At 34.6% G+C, this 16783-nt stretch overlaps 1 protein-coding gene across 2 annotated transcripts in view; it reads left to right on the forward strand.

Moving 5' to 3' along the window:
* The window catches only part of HMCN2 (hemicentin 2), a 2554053-nt gene that overhangs the window by 2271586 nt on the left and 265684 nt on the right, over window positions 1-16783 (forward strand). The window lies entirely within an intron of this gene.

Here is a 16783-nt window from a genome sequence, read left to right on the forward strand (position 1 = left end):
GGTCTAAATTAAAGGAACAAACATAAGATCTGTACTCCTTTTGGATTGTCTTTGCTGGAACTAAAAAATCATCAAGTGTCTAATAAAGGTTTTATTTTCTGGTGTCATTTGAGTGCCCTCTAGGCATAGCCGGCCTTAGGCATAGGCCAACTAGACAGTCGCCTAAGGTGCCTCTTTAACAGGGGCACTTTTCCAGTATTTATTTGGTGTAGATAGACCAGGATAGGGGCACCGGCTGGTATGGTGAGGGGCACCATGGAGCCCTTTTGCCTAGGGCACCAGTTGACCTAAGGCTGCTCCTGCCTCCAGGTGACTGTCAGCTGCTTTTGGTCTGCTCCTATTGCTCCTCCTTACCGTAGTATCCCTGGTAGTAACCAGCCCCAGTGTTGGAACTGCTCCATCAGAGGGCTAGTAAACAGAACTTAATTAGAGAAGAGTAGTCAGCAGTATCACAAATGCTGTCCTAACTAGGCAGAGCTGCTAACATCATGAGCAGCCAGCCCCAGCCTTCCACCTGTATTCTGCAATTTAATGACAATCTTCAGCACAATTATAGCATTGCCCCCATTACTGGGAGGGGTCTCACCTCACTAGCAGAAACTCCTCCTCCTGGAGTAGATAAGTTTACAAAAACGAGGAAAAAAAAACATTTCTCCCTACTCCCTCCTGTCTGGGTCCTCCAGCACCTGAGGAACTAGTGAATCTCAGGTCATATGTCATGGTGAATGGAAACTGACTAATCATTGTTTGTGATGCTTTTCAATGTGTTTGTGGCTTTTATAGCAACCATAGAACATGAGTTGTTGGTTATAGCTGATATTTAGGAAGGGAAGGGTAATATGGGGTAGCAGAGGTACATGGGTTACTAGAAAGAGATGATTTGTGGAGACTGGCTCCTTAATACACCCAAGACAGTATCAGCAACTGCCCAAGGTTTAAACTGCTGAAGACTCAACGTGCAGGGTAAAAACTGCTTTGGAGCCAACATACCAAAAAAACTCAAAAGGTAGCGTCTCTTGCAGGAAGGCAAGGGCCCTACCACCTCCTGAAATACATATATTATACACACACCGACTTTACAGTCACACAAACATGAAGAAGGGAGAACTGTCCCAAAATGAAGTCAACGTAATTGGCAAGTGCATTGTCAGGAAGCTGAGGCTCAAGGAATGGATCCACAGGAAGCTGAGGCTCAGAGAATGCATCCTCAGGGGACTGAGGCTCAAGGAAGTGTAGGGAAGCTGACATCTAGATATTATTTTGTGAATGATAGGCAGGTGGTGACACTTTGAGACTGGTATCTGAGTGACATTGATGTTGCCAATGATCACAGGCCGACACAGGACAGGACACCCTAAAATAATTATAGAATCAATACACTAAATTAAATATACATGGGGAAAGCTGAATGCAGTGTAGTTTGAAATGGTGCCAAACAACTGTTTTTGTCATTAGATGGTGTCTATTGATGCTACCATGTGGGATGGAGCATTTACTGGGTGGAAGATGCCTACACACAACAGAATAAATATTAAGAAGTGCAAGTGTGGTTTGGTCTGTTGACTGGGAGAACCTTAGCATACAAATACACACCACATTTTGAAAGGGGAATGATTGAATTGGTATTTCCAGCAAAGACAGTGAACGTAAAAATGTATATTTTTTTAAACATTTTTTATTGATTTTCATGAAATAAAATAATACAAGAAATATGATATATAAATATGCAAACTATATGTCTTAAAAGCATCATAACATGGATCAATAACTATTTACAATGTCCATAACAGATATGTCCTTGTTGTGATTACATTTTATCTAGTAGTTTTTCAAGCTTCAAGTTAATTTCTTATATGTGTTATCTTAGCAGTTCTTTCTGAAATAGTTTGCAACTCCCTATTACATACAAGTATACATAATAGTAAAAAATCTGTAAATGATAGGATTTTTTTACACTTCCAATTTGAAGTAATGATTTTTCTTGCAATTGCAAGTAAGGACCAAAGAAAGTGCACCTGTATTTTGGGGATATGTGTTGGTATCGGTGCATTAAACAGTAATAATGAGTCAGATACTTCACACTTGTCTGACCACAATGCTTTTATGAAATTTCTGAACTCTATCCAGAATGGAGTTACTATTTTACATGTAAGGAACCTGTGTACCCAATCTGCACAAAGTATTTCCTCACATCTCCAACATTTATTAAGATTATTTTTTGATATCAAGTCCATCTTATGTGGGGTAATAAAGCTCCTATTGATGTATTTCCAAGTGAAGATTTTCCAAGAAGGGGATGACATTGTGCTACTAATTGATTTAAGTACTAATTCTTTATCACTATCTGAAAAAATGGATTTGTTTATTCCATTTGTGAAATTCCACTCTGGGATTTGCATATTGGTTCTTAACGATTTATATATACTTGACAATGATAGAATATTATTAATGTGCAAAGTGTTTACTTCACAAAGAAGAGAAAGTATTTTAGGTATAGGTGTTTTGCTGGTGATATGACATATTTTGAATTCATTAACTATGTATTCTCTAAATATTTGTATGTTCATCCAGTCGTGCTTTATGTTATACCTGGCCATAAGAGAACAGGGTTCGTGGATATTATTATTGCAGAGAAACTGGTGCCAGAAAACTAAGCCATTTTCTTCCATTACTTTTATTTTAGATACGTTGAAAGAGTCCAGACATGTCTTTGTGTATGCTATGGGAAATGTTACAAATATTAAGCTTTTAGTCATATGATTTTTTTTTTATTATCTTTTTAAAATTCTGTAATATATAATTAGTGAAGAGAGAATTTTTTTTATTCTTATTGGTATTGCAGAAATGTTCTTTAGCAACAAGGAAGATTTTTTTATTTTCTGAGAACATATTGTCAATATTTGTGTCTATGTCAGATAATAAGATACTTACATGGAGATTTTTCCAATTAGAACTATATTTGGAGTTTAACTATTGGCTCATCACATTAAGTATAGTCGATTCCACATAAAGTTTTAAATTTGGGAATGCTATTCCTCCATCTTTCCAGCTTCTGAAGTGCCAAGTATGGCTGATTCTTGGCTTTTGAGAAAATCATAGGAAATTAATTAACATAGAATTTAGTTGCTTCATTAACTTTTTGGATGGGGAGGCAATTAAAGTTTGGAAGTAGAACAACATTTTGGGTACTATGATCATTTTTATTAATGACAGTCTTTCTTCTATCGTGAAATACATTTTATTCCATCTATTTACAAATTTCTTAACTGTGAATAATAGGTATTTGTAATTTGTTTTTAAAGTATTATTCCAGTTTGACTTTATGTATATTTTTAAGTACTTAATGGTGTCATTTGCCCAGTTAAAATTGTTGTTTCCTTGGTAAAGTGTTTACTTTTTTATTTATTAATAATGTTTCTGTTTTGGTGTGATTAAAGCTTAGGCCTGAAACTTCTTCAAAAACTTGCAGGGATTTTGTTATATGATCTATAGAGGAATTTATATTTTCAGTTGTTAGCATGACATCGTCCACAAAGTGTTGTATTTTAGAAATGTAGCTTGGACTAACAGAAAATCCCTTTATATTAGAATTTGCTCTTATGAAGTTAGCTAGAGGTTCTACTGATAGGGCAAATAATAAGGGGGAGAGTGGGCAGCCTTGTTTAGTGCCTTTTAGGATGTTGAGCAGACCTGATAAAAAAGCACCAATTTTAATGTATTAATGGAATTTAATGTACAGTGCAGTAGTGCAGCGGTAGTGTTGTCGCCTCACAGCAAGAGGTTCTCTGGTTCGATTCTCGGCTGGGGTGCCTTCTGTGCGGATTCTGCATGTCTTCCCTGCATTCGTGTGGGTTTCCTCCAGGTGCCCCGGTTTCCTCCCATGTCACAAAAGACATGCATCTGGAGCCTTTCTCCCTGGGCCTCCGCTGAAAATTGCCTTCGTTCCAAGTCAGACTTTCCCAGTTAACAAATGTTAAATAAATAAATGTATGATACTGAGTTAACATATAATCTGTTATATCGATAAAGTCAGGGGAGAAGTTTTATACTTCTAATACTTTAAATAAATAGGACCAATTTATAGAGTCAAAAGCCTTAAGTCTAGGCTAATAATTGATAGTTCTTTTTTTTCCTGTTAGCATGATCTACTAAGGAAAGGAGCCTGATAACATTGTCTTGTACTCTTCTATTTAGGATGAAGCCTTTTTGATCATCATCTATTATGTTAGGCATCAGTTGATTTAATCTGTTAGCCAATATTGATATAAAAATGTTATAGTCCACATTTAATAGTGTAATGGGACGATACGAGGTTACTATCTTGGGGTCTTTGTCCTGTTTTAAAATAGGGGAAATCATGGCATATTTCCAGGAAGGGAATTAGCTTGTCTTTTTTCTGAATTCCTCAAAAGCTTGTAAAAGTATCTTTAATGTATCATTTGTGAGTACTTTATAAATTTCTCCTGTTAATCCATGTAATTCTGGGGCTTTGTTTTTCTTAAGGCTTTGAATCCTCTCTTTTAGTTCACTTAATGTTATTGGTTTGAGAAGTTGGTATTCTGTTCTATTGATAGTTTGTTGCCTATGTTCTCATTTAACAAGTTATCTTTTGGGACGTTGTTAGTAATATTTGGATTTGTGTTATTTATTATTTCGTGATGTTTTCTGAAAGTCTCAAGAATATCTTCTAAATCTATTACAATTTTAGTTTTATTTTAGTTTCATCAACAATTTCCCTTGTATGTTTAACATTGGTTAGGTTTTTTTTTATTTTATTATTTAGATTTCTTTTTAGTTCATCTATTTTTGATTGTATTCTCGACAGCGTACTATCCCATTCCTTTCGTTTGTTTAGGTGCCAGGTTTTGATTTTACCAAAAATGTATGATTTCAGCGTATCCCAGACAATAACTTTAGAAGTACTATCTTTGTCATTTATGTCTAGAAATATTTTGATTTCTTTCAGTAACCATTCCTTAAACCCAGTTATCTTAACAATGTATGCTGGTATTCTTTGCCAATATACTAGATGACTAGATTTCATGTGGATTTTAAAGAAAATAGCGTTGTGGTCGGACATTGGACAGGAGCTAATGAAAACTTCCTGAATTTTTGAGAATAAATAATCTGTAACCAATACCTTATCAATGGTAGTTTGTGTACCGAATCTGTATGAGTAATGTGTGTATTTTAGGGATTTGGGTTCTAGTTTTTCATAAATATCTCTTATATTTGAATTATTGATGAAAGTTGTTCAATCTTTTAGCAGGTGCAGATATCTTAAAATTATCACATTTAGTAGTGTCACTTCTGGAGAGAACACAGTTAAAATCACCTGCATATATTATTTCTCCCTTAGATTTGATTGCAAGTAAGTCAAGGTATGTATTCGCTGTTGCAACACCGATACTGGGTATCCAATAAGTATTGGTTAATGTGATTAGTTTTTTTATTTATTTATAGAATAATTAAGCAGAACATGCCATTTTTGTCTGAATATGTGTCGATTATTTTAGGTACTGGTAGTGCTTTCCTCCACACTATCATGGTGCCTCCTCTTTTGGTCCAAAAATGAGATTCTGCAAGTATAGAGTAGCCATCAAAATACATCCTATTCAAATCTTCTATTATTTTTTCTTGCAAGAATGCAATATCTACTTTCTTAGTTTTCAAATATTTGGTTAAGCTTCCTCTCTTTATAGGATTGTTGAATCCATTTACATTTAAGGACAAACATTTATATGAAAACATTCCTATAGATTGTGTTAGATAGTAAAGATTCTGTCATGAACATTGAGTATAACTGTAAAACATTTAAAACTATATACTAGTCTAAACATAGAATATTTAATTCCTGGTTTAATGAGAAGTTCCTCAAAACCACCTTCGTCCATCCTAAGAACAGTAATCCACATCTATTCTGTGCTACTGCCATTACAATAACTATAGAATGTAATAAGAAGTGAAAAAAATAAAAGGCTACTCCTTAGAATTGTTACTGATTTGAGTAGTGAAATATCAAAGTGTGTGAAATTAAAGTTAATACGTTATTTGTGATAATTATGTATATTAGCAGTAATTATCTTTACACAACCAAATCAGAGAGTACTTTTAAAACAAAAGACCTAGTAGTGTATTGTTACCAGAGTAGGGAAATAGTAATGCCTTTAGGTAGCTTATGTTTAGCTATGAGAGTAAAAAGTTTTCCAGATAGATTTAATAAAAAACATGGAGCTATCAACAATTTTAAGTAAAAGCTATTAAGATTTAAACTAGAGAGCACAATAGCTGTCCAAAAACTAGTAAGTAACTCTCTCTGTAAATTAGTAAGAACAGGTATTGGAAGTCCTGGCAATAACAAATGAAGGAATTACTAATATCTGGCTTCTGTACATATGCTAGGGACAGCTATAAACATGTACATGTATAAATGGCACAGTCAACACAGTAATATGCAACATAGGTTCATAGGTTAGTACTAAGCTAACTGCCCTTGTGAGCCAGACTCAAACCCTGCACCTTGTGTTTAAGAGGATAAACTTGTTCATAGATGAACAGCAAATGCTATAGATACACAGACAAAGCAGGTTTGAATACCTCAGACCCCTATATAATGTTATACAAACATAATGTAAAGGGTTGCAAAATTACTGTCAGCAATAAAAATGTCTCAATACATGTGTAACGGTGATCACAACAAAATGGAAAGAGTTCACATATCTGGGTACATATTATAAGGCTGGTTGTGTGTTAGTCATATAGAGCTATACCTATGTATACCTAGATAGAACAATGCATATGAACTACAAATGTATACCAAAGTTCATGATTACTGACCTGTGCATATATATCTTAGAATAAGCTATATTCAGAAAGGTTAGTTATTAAAGCTAGATAACAAAACGGGTATCTAGAAACTGGTAGGTAACCCTCTCTCTGTAAATTTATGAGAGCTGGTAATTTTTTACAGATTATAGTTAAATAAGAACCTTGGTCTTTTAAACGCATACGTATCTTACTTTCATCAAACTGAGGATATAGATAAGTCAGTTAAACTGAGGAAAGCACAATAATCATCATAAATAGAAAAGGAGAGAAACAGACAAAAAAAAACATTCTTTCATGTTGTCTTTAATAGTGTCAAAGGAAAGCGGTCACTGTGTTGTGCATGTGCAGCGAGCTCGTCTGATTACAAGACCTACATCCTACACAATTGCTTGCTTCTAGCATGATATTCTGTGTTCACTGGAAAAACTCTATGCAGGTCCATTTGATAACGCCATTTTTTTGCCCAAGCATTGTGGCAATTCAGCGTCACTGTCAATTTGCAAGCAGGCAAATTCATTGTCATTCCTTTTTGAATGCTTGACCCTAACAACTTAAAGAAAACAATGACAATGTTTAAAGTTTCAGGATGCTGCAGTGTAGTACATATTTCTTTTGAGTTATTTATTTGACTTTGCCTTGTTTACATGTTTCCTAGTATGGTCTACATAATATGCTTCTCCTTTGCAAAATCTCAGGACAGGATAGATGTCATGTTGACAGACTCTAGGAAGACACATTTACAAGACTATGTAATTCAGTGGAAAAGCCTATTCAGTAATTACAGACGATAAATCTGCTCAGTTTTGATAAACATTATATCAGAAAAGAAAAAAATGAAGTAAGACTATGATACCACTAAATGAGATACTTCCCTCTGCTTCTTCCCAGTGGATTACCAAGTAAAATGTGCTTTTTGGCACTAGTGCCTGGGTTTGCCCACCCCTAATCTGTCTCATTGACTGGAACTGGAACATTCTCACTAGCAAGCTAAAGAGTCTGAACATTTGAATATTCCGGTGTTCTGAATAGCTAATGCCTTATGAATGATGCATGAGTTCTATTAATATACAGTTCTTAATGACTTAGTCTGCTAAATGTTCCAAAGTGAATCTTAGATCAGTTGCGAACTGATGCTGTATTCTAATTTTGTCATTTGCTTGCTAATGCTTGCATTAGTGTAAATAGCTTCTGCCCTTCATAAATTAAAGTTAATTCTTTTTAATGGTTTATAGCCAGTGAGCTGTCATTAATTCATTTTAGAGATTCCATTGAATAAATCTATTCCCTGGCTGTGATATGTATATATATTTCCTGTTTCTTTTCACTCTGTGTAATTACAATGACTCATTTTATCTACCTAAGTAAAAGCATGTTTGTTCAGACATACACAAAATATGCTAACTTGGCATGACCTAAAATGTAAGAATACAGAAAGTTATTATCCAAGCAAGCATTCAGTTAGTCAGTTTTAATAGCAATGTAATAATTTGTTATGTAAATGTGGAGTTTTGTCCCCTTCCATTGCTAAAACTACACATCTCCCCTATTTTTTATACTAACTAGATTACACAGAAAAAAAATACAAAGTAAACCCATTGTGCAAGGATTATGCAGGAATAAGAAAAAGCTGAGTGGCACAGTGATGTAGCAGTTAATATTGCTGCTTCACACTCCTTGGTTCTTGAGTTCAGTCACCAGTTGGGGTGCTTTCTGTGTGGAGTCTGCATACCTCCCCTTCCCCCGTGTCTGTGTGTCATTTCCCATATACCTCAGGCTTCCTTCTTCATCCAAAAGGCATGCCAGTAGGTGAAATTGCCTTTGTGCATGTGTGTGCGTGGGGGGGGGGGGGGGTATTCCCCCAAAGGATTGATTGTGCTTGTAAGAATAGACTGCAGTTTTTGTGTGGCAAAATGAATATAAGAAAATGAATGACTAATGCAAAGATGTGTAGCCTACATAAAAAGAGGACTACATAAGAGTAAATGCTATGCCCAGGGATACAGTCCAACATGACATAATTATTAAAAAGTAAACAGTAGCATTAGCACTTTGTTGATAATAAGGATTTAGAAATTTTGCAGGTTGTTCTTTATGATATTCACTGTCGCATTAATCACTTCCAGTCCTTTGTCTTCCTAATATTGGTGTTGGTCAGCTTCCTCAGACATCAAAATGTCACTAATATAAGAGGAGGGTCAACTGTCACCATATTAGGTCTTTGCTTTCCTAGATGGAGGGAACTTGCTCTAGGTGCCAGAACACTTAAGACCTAGGGAAATTATAGCTGAGAGACAGTTAATCACCCATGAGCACCAGTCTGTCTTGCTGGATTCTAGGCAAGGCCAAGAAAGGAGAGTGATTGTGGAAGGAAACTTGGTATGGGGGGGGGGGGTATGGTGAAAAGGTTATCCACTCCAACCTCTTTATGCTCAATCAGGAAAGTAGAGAGGATGGTGGGAGGGAGTAGTGACTCCAGCAATGAAACACCAGTGAATATACTCATATCTACAATTATAATTATGGTTACTTTTTAACACAGATATACTGTTAATCATAATGTATACTGTCATGATTTCTGGGAAGACTCCTGGAGCATAAAGGCCAGAGCATGGCTAGCCTTGATTTGGGTACTTGAAGAACAGATCCTGTAGGATGTCCATGGGCCATACCTGCCCAGGTTAGTGATGTAAACCCTAAATTGTAAAGCTTGGAAAAGGTGTGAACAGAAGACAAGGTTGCTGTTTGCAGAATTTCTTGGGTAATGCTCCCTCCTGAGGAAGGCTTTGGTGACTAGCAGTACTCCTTGTAAAGCAACACTTTTGTGATGGCTGGGTTCCTTTGTGCAGAGTATTCTTAAAATGTTAAACTATCCTACGTAATGCATAATTTTAAAATGACCCCTAGTTTTTCACTATACATTCAAAAAATATGCTATTAAGAAAAAGCAGTAAATAGTTTTGTCATGTTTTTCAACGTTTTATTTTAAACTGTAATTTATATGTATTTGTTAATTGAGTGGGTGATTTGAGCTAATGACAATTTTTAGGCATAACAGAGGCAAACATCTTTTAAGGCCAGTTGTGATGAACAACAATAGTGTGGTGTACTGATCTGTACATAAATGTAGGGTATATATGGTGGCTGTGCTGGAACGTTGTACTCAGCCTATGCTCAGTTTCTGCTCAGCAATAAAAAGGCTTCAGGTGTGTTCTTGGTCTCCATGTGAGGTTCTTCAATGTGTAAGACATACAAAGAATAAAAAAGTATCTAAAAAGGATTTTGATGGCTCATCTGTGAAGAATCAAGTAATTTAAGCCAACTATGGCAATATGGTTTGTGTATAGAGAAAGAATTGAGTAATTACTTTTCTAGTGAATTACATTCAATTGAAGAAGTGTATGATAACATTACTCACTATTAGGGGTTATACCTCTTAAACTCTTAGCACAAGAAATCTGGACACAGCCAAAAAATTATAGGGGACAAAGGCCCAAAATAGGGACAGATTTTAAATATTGCTCTTATAAACTTGGAAAATTGCTAGAATAACCAGTTTTGCATTAACATTTGTTTTCTGAAAGATATTAACCTTATAACTCAAATGTCTGTCATTATTTAATGACTTCAGGCCTCAGTTATTTGCCAGAAAATCACAAATTTTATTAGGAATGGACCAAAAATATGAGCCAAAAGTCTGGACATTCTGTGAAAATCTGGACAGTTGAGAGGTGTGTTAGGGGTACATCTGCCGACAGATGACTTTGAAACCTAGGTCCACCTCAGAAATCTAGGAGTAGCATTTGCAAACAGAAAATGTTAAATGAATATTTTGAGCATAAACTACTGCTAGATGCAGCAAGGTTTTGTTTTAATCATTTCAGTCAGAAGTCCATTGAGACCCTTATGTAGTAGGTTGCTGAACTGACAGTATGCTATGAATTTGATTCAAGTTTGGATAAAGTATTTAGAAATGATTCATGAATGTCAGTTGCTATGAACTTTCAAGAGTATAATTCTTAGTATAGAGTTCTATTTTTCTAAAGCACCAAAATTGCTTTAAGTACGGAAACCAAACACCGAGATATGCAATGTTGAAATAAGTACAAGAAATGTGTTAGTGAGGTAAACAATGTCAAAATACAAAAATACCATATCAAAAATAAAAATATTTTTTAACACTAACACTAAAAATTGTTTTCCCACAAGACTGCAATTATAAAAAGGTTAAATTCCACAAACAGATGAAGGTGGTGGTTAAGATACTGGCTACACAAACGTGAATCTTAGCAGGATTACTTAGTCTGTGCCTGCAGCTGTTGGAATCAAGAAGCATGATGATGTAATTCAGCTCGAATGTTACACTCAGCAGCGTGATTACCCCCCAGAACTCCCTCTCTAAACAGTGGATCTAGCCACTTTGGTAGACTCTTTTAAAGAAAGGTGTAAGACAACTACAGGAGGACTGAAGGCAAAATTGGTATAAAGTATCTTCAGAAGTGTAAATCAAACATGTCACCTTCTATTATGTTTTTCATCTAGTGCAAGTTTTAACAGACTATTTAGACAGTTCATAAAGCCAGTTACATTTATTTATTTATTTTATTTAACATTTGTTTACCGAGAAAGCCCGATTGGGATAGAAACCATTTTCAACAGAGGCCTTGGGAAAACACTCCAGTCGCATGTCTTTGGGAGGAAACCCGCATAAATGCAGGGAGGACATGCAGACTCCACACAGGAGGGACCCCAGCTGAGAATTGAACCATGAGTATCTCTTGCTGCTCCACTGCACCGCCCACATAATACATGTATGTCTGTGGGTACCTATTGGCTTCAGATTCAATACTTAAATCACCATTAACTTTATATTTAGTCACCCATTGTTTTTTTCAGAAGATAAATATGCCTTAAAGTCTATGATGCAACTGCTGTTTAGGTTCCCCTTTTGGTGGTTCCCAACTATTTGGCCCCAAACCAGTCAATTTACATTAAGACGGTCAAAGTCTGCACTCCTGTGGTATGAGAGGAGTGATTTCCACTATCTGAGCTGGAAATTGCTGGAAAGCTTATAATGTGCTTACCTGATTAGTCTATGGACATACCTAGTTTAAAACTTGCTTTTTTCAGCTTCTATATACGCCTCACATTTGCATGAGTCTTGGCTCAGTTATTCAGAGCTGTTCATCCCTTGGTGATGAAGCCAGAGAGTCTGAGAGATTTTGCTTACATCAGAAGCCATCCCTGGCAAGAAAACTTAAATATTTTTTGCACTTGTATTGCTTGTATTCATTGCATTCTCTAAGATTTCTTTTCTATTTATTGTTTTTCCTGCACTCACTTAGAGTTTTAAGTTGCATTTTGCCACTGCTGTAAGGACTGTTGTTCTGCAATTGTACTATATATACTTTGTAGCTTCTGTTTTCATTGCTTTTTAGGCCCTTATTTTTGTGGTTTCCTAACAATAGGGCTTCAAACAAGTCAATTTTACATTAAGAGGGTTAAAAGTCTGCACTCTTGTGGCAGGAGCAGGCTGATTTCCCATGTCTGAGCTGGGAATTGCTGGCAGAAAGCTTATTGTATGCTTACCTGATTGCCTTGTGGACATACCTAGCTTAAAACATGCTTTTTTCTGATTCTGTATAAGCCTTGCATTTGCGCTTCACACAGCAGTAGTTAGTGGTGCCCTGTACGTACTCAATCACTAGAAGTTTTACTTTTCCTTATAAGGACTACTACTTAAAATTTCCACAGTGACGTGCTACTCAAGGAGCAACTGGTCTGTGTTCTGAGCAGCATTCCCACATTTAGTTATCTTCAGATTATATTATTACAGCACTCAGAACTTCCTCTGCCCAGGGGCGTGGCCAAGGATGAACACAGGATAGCAGCAGATTTCTTCAGCTCCACCAATTTCATTACATTGACAGGAATTAATTACTTAAAAAATTAATTCTTGAAGTAATTTTCTTTCTAAATATGTTTGTTTTATATAGTTCTTGAACTATATCTAAAAAAGAAAGGAAATCTTAATAATATTCCTGTCAGAAATTACTTTGGAAATTTTCCTGTCAGTTTATCAGTCTGAAATGAGTTCCAGTAAGACAAATTCTCAAGACTCCAGCATCAAGAAAGAACTTCAGTCTCTGATAATTATAGTCCAGCAACTTACTGCTAAGATGGATAAAATGGATACTAAAATAGACACTTTCATAGAAAAACTACAAAACAAATAGACTTGTTACATATGGACCTGCAACAACAGAAGATCCAGATGACAGGCATAGAAGAAGCTGTGAATGACATGGAAAATAAAATACAAGAACAGGAAATCAACATTGAGTTTCTGCTGAAACAAAATACACATTTACAAACAAAGCTGGATGACCTGGAAAATAGATCTAGGCACAATAACATTAGGATTTTGGACTGCCAGAAAATATTGAAGGTAACAATATTACTTCTTTTTAACAACATGGCTCCCTAAAACTTTAGATTTACCAGAAGCATTCTCTTTTGGTATCGAAGAGCACATAGATCTATAGCTAATACTAACTCTAACAAAACTATCCTAGATCAGTTATAGTTAGATTTCTATCATCTTTTGATAAAGAGATGGTTCTTAAATCTGCTTGGGCTAAAGCTCCTGTTAAGTTTAATGAGACAACTGTGCGTTTTGACAATGACTATTCTTCCATGGTAATTGCTAAAAGAAAAGTTTTTCTGCCACTAATAAGGGAGCTTAAAAAAGCACAGTTTAAAACATACCTTCTGTTTCCTGTCAAGCTTAAAATCTTCCTTCCTGATGGCCCTAAGGTCTTGATGATTTAGACTCTGCTTTACTGTTTGTCAAAGAAAAAGGATTTTGGATAAAATAGAAGAAATGGAATGGGCTAGTTCTTCATTAAAGAGATTGGCAACTGAAGCTTCCTGGAAGACTTCAGAGAAGAAGAAGAGACTAAAAACAAATGATTTGTTATATGTTTTTTTCTCTCTCGTCATTTTAGTTCATTATTAATCTTTTGAATATAGTTCCTGCATTTCCAGAAAGCCACAAATATTTTGGAAAAGATTTAATCAAAGTTATTCTCTATGTGCAAAGAAATGTTTTGTTTCATAAACAGTCAAGATGCTTGAGGATTTAATGGCAGGCTGTGACTCGATTTGTTTTCTTTCTGAAAAAAGTAAGGATAGTAATTTGATACATTTTATCTTTACCTTTTCTTTTCTTCTTTTATTATTTTCTTTGTTTAAACAATGACATTCTATTTAGATTATGTAGTGGGTAAAGGGTGGGGGAGGGCAGGAGAGAACAGTAATGAAAATATCATTAATAGAATAATAACATATTTATTTCTTGTAAAAGTTTATAAGTTCTTCAAATGCTATTTCTAATTATACTTTCTTGATTATACTGCTTATGCTTGTTTGTAAATAATCTGTCATGCTTTAACTAATAATAATCAGAACTAAATAAGAGTAAATAATATGTTTTATTTTTAACTCTATTAATATAAACAGTAAGTAACATTCCATTGTATATACTTCTTACAGCTTTCTCTTACATTTTTATTTCTGCCTCACTCCTTTTATTTTCTACTCTCTTTTCTTTTCTTTATTAATATATAGAAATGCTTTAGACTGTGTGGGCACAGTGAATAATAGGATTTGTATGAAAATTGAGTTGGGAGAAGAATGCTGAGTTTTATTGCTTGTTGGTAATTTTGAGTTTAATTTCACTTGCATAGAGGCTGTGATGATCTGTGGAATACATTGTGGAGGTTCTGTCATGTTTAGATGCATTTACACTGCTAAATGAATGTTTGTCACTAGTTTTTAATAAGTTTCCCATAAAATGTTAAGAGAGACAATCTGGGATGTGGGCTGTCTTATGCACAATGTCCTTGAGTTACCTCAGAATCTTCAAATCACAGAATTCTCACAGAGAAACTGAAAGCAGTTAGTATAAACATTGACAAGGTTATCACACTGACACACCACAGATTCAGGAAAATACTCTGTTCATAAAATATGTCAGTTATAATGAGTTTAAATGATGTAGTTTCTTGTAGTAAGTAAATGTCTTATTTTAGAAGGCATAAAAATTAAACATTTATTTAAATGTTTTGAAAATCTACTTAACAGCAGCATCATAATCTGTGTTAAAATTTGTGTTCCAAACATATACTTTACTATAACTCATTTAATTCATCTGATTGACAAACATAAATAATCTTATAACTCTATTCTGGAAGAAATGTCATGTGATATATTTTAAAGCAGTAGGTTAGCATGACTGTAAAATCTGGTTACCAATATGTGTTTGCTGTGCATTATTTTGTATAAAGCAGACAGATTTATTCTAGGGACAGCAAGTAGGATAGTGCTCTACTAACACACAACTCAGTGAGATCAGATATATATATATATGTGTGTGTGTGTGTGTGTGTGTGTGTGTGTGTGTGTGTGTGTATGTGTGTGTGTGTGTGAGTGTGATGGCTTTTTTTTTCTGAGAATCTGCATAACTATCAAATATGATTTATAATAATTTCTATGAATACAATATTTTACTCTATTGACAAAATGAATGTTTGCCACAAGTTTTAATAAGTTTCCCGCCAAAATGTTAAGGGAGACAATCTGGGATGTGGGCTGTCTCATGCATAGTGTCCATAAGTTTCCTCAGAAGCTTCACTCACAGAATTTTCACAGAGAAACTGAAAGCAGTTAGTATAAACATTGACAAGGTTATCACACTGACACACCACAGATTCAGGAAAAATACTCTATTCATAAAATATGTCAGTTATGATGAGTTTGGATGATGTAGTTTCTTGTAGCAAGTAAATATCTTATTTTAGAAGGCATAGAAAATGAAACATTTATTTAAATGTTTTTGAAAATCTACTTAACAGTAGCATAATAATCTGTGTTAAAAACTTGTGTCCCAAACATATACTTTACTATAACTCATTTAATTCATCTGATTGGCAAGCATAAATAATCTTATAACTCTATTCTGGAAGAAATGTCATGTGATATATTTTAAAGCAGTAGGTTAGCATGATTGTAAAATCTGGTTACTAATATGTGTTTGCTGTGCATTATTTTGTATAAAGCAGACAGATTTATTCTAGGGACAGCAAGTAGGATAGTGCTCTACTAACACACAACTCAGTGAGATCAGATATATATATATATATATATATATATATATATGTGTGTGTGTGTGTGTGTGTGTGTGTATCTATGTATATATGTGTATATGTGTGTGTGTGTGTGTGTGTGTGTGTGTGTGTGTGTGTGTGTGTATATGTGTGTGTATATGTATGTGTGTGTGTCTGTGTTTATGTGTGTGATGGCTTTTTTTTTTAGGTAATAACGCAGGTGTTTCTGAGAATCTGCATAACTATGCAATATGATTTATAATAATTTTTATGAATACAATATTTTACTCTATTGACAATGAGTTTAAGTAAATGCTCATATACAAACAATTCAAGATTTTTTGGAAGCTGTTGATAGAATTCACATGACAGAAAATAGATGCATCTTAATGCATGTAATGTCTGAATCATATTAGCCAAAGTTTTTGATTTAAATGAATGTTAGAACATAATTTTCTCTCCTCTTGATTTCTAACATTAAGATTATTTGAATGCTATTAGAATTCAAGTGTTATATATTACATAGATCTATATAATAGTATGAACAGTTTTTTTTTAAAAAAAAAAAAAAGGAAAAAAAAAAAAAGTTTATTTTAGTTTATATGATGCTGTTTTACCAAATGTGTAGTTTTGTCTTGATAGATAATTGAATTGAAAACTGTTAACCTCAGTTAAATATAACTAGTATTAAATTGATAAGGTGGTAGCTGAGGTACTACTGCTTAGGGTAGGGGGTTAACTTGAGTAGTAAATACTGCTCTAAGTTGGAGTTTTCAACTCCAGGCGGGATG

Source organism: Protopterus annectens, chromosome 16.part0 (genome assembly GCF_019279795.1).
Source record: "Protopterus annectens isolate FY-2018-M chromosome 16.part0, PAN1.0, whole genome shotgun sequence".
NCBI lineage: Eukaryota > Metazoa > Chordata > Ceratodontiformes > Protopteridae > Protopterus > Protopterus annectens.